The sequence below is a fragment of the Trichechus manatus genome, unplaced genomic scaffold (genome assembly GCF_000243295.1).
Source record: "Trichechus manatus latirostris isolate Lorelei unplaced genomic scaffold, TriManLat1.0 scaffold00183, whole genome shotgun sequence".
Lineage (NCBI taxonomy): Eukaryota > Metazoa > Chordata > Mammalia > Sirenia > Trichechidae > Trichechus > Trichechus manatus.
In genome coordinates this window covers 1,182,220-1,183,719 of record NW_004444119.1, presented here as the reverse complement: position 1 = coordinate 1,183,719, position 1,500 = coordinate 1,182,220, and positions in this window count along the sequence as shown.

Sequence of the window (1,500 nt, the reverse complement as noted above, 5' to 3'; positions counted from 1 at the left end):
AATATTTGTTTTCTTTAAAATAAAGTCTCTATTCAATTGAATGCCATTGTACACTTAAAAATCATCAACTTTAAAGAGATACATTGCTCTAAGCAGGCATCTGCAAAAGAGTGAAAGCTTACTTGAAGATTTGTGATTATACAGACAAGATTCGTGCATCTCAAAAGTCTGAAACAGCTAAATAACAAACACATTTTCCCAACTGAAAACACTTACAAGCAATTAATTTTCCATATACCATCTGAGCAGCTCCACCATAAGCTGTGTGGAGAAGCCATTGTGTGTTTTACTAAAGACTCAAAGGACCAAACCAACTGCATCCTATATACTGTTAGTATGTTTGGATACATGTGTTTCAAGTTTCTGTAAAAAATAAGCATAACTTATTTATTTTCTGAATCAAAGTAGGGGTTATTTAGTAATCTCTCTGTCATGGCCAGTCCCTTTGGACTTTGTTGTTATCGTTGTCGATTGTGACTCATAGTGATGACATGTGTGCAGAGCAGAACTCCTCCACAGGAGTTTCAGTGGCTGTGACCCTTCAGAAGCAGATCTCCAGTCTTCTCTTCTAAGGCACTTCTGATTGGGTGTGAACCTCCAACATTTGACCAGTAGTCAAGTGCTTAACAATTTGAACCACCCAAAGACTCAGCCATTTATATACATTTTTAAATTATACAAACAAGAATTTAACCAGAGAGCTTCAATAAAAGAATATTCTAATCTACATGCCTCTTCCTAGTTGAACAAATGTTTACCTCTCAGATCTATAATAATTCTATAAGAACACAAACTTTGGCATAAACTTGCTCTGCTGAAGAGACGCTGACTACCACTACCTCCATTTCCTCAGGAATGTCTTTCAAGTCACACTCTCCTGAAGCTAGTCCCTGGGTTTCATAGATACTAAATCCAATGACTTTTCTCTGTGTCCATTCTCCTTGACCTCCTTGAATTAACAATAACAACGTGCTTTTGGACACTCCTCCCATTTTGAAGCAGAGTCTATGACCCCTCCTCTTGAATCTGGCCAACCTCATGTATGCATTGACTAATAAGAGTATGACGAGGTGATACTATGCCTGTTCTGGAACCAGCCTTTAAGAGAGCTGCAGGTTCCACCTTGACGTGTTGGAATCCTGAGAATCTGTGTGAGACAGTTGGCTGCCCTGTTGGAGAGACCAAGTGGAGAGGCCCTGAGAGAACAAGAAGAGGGGTTGAGATGAATGAGACCACCCTTGCAAGTCTTGGCCAAGGAGTTAGGCAAGAGAGAGAGCAGAGCCAGATAAAAACATGTGAGGGCCGCAAACACTGATAATCTGTGGTCCTCCTCCTCTGCTTACTCACACATTTGAACTAGATATGTGAGTTAGAACTTCAGGGTTGTATCCTTTCACCATACTAATTCAATCTGTATGCTGAGCAAATAATCTGAGAAGCTGGACTATATGAAGAAGAATGTGACATCAGGATTGGAGGAAGACTCATTAACAACCTGCA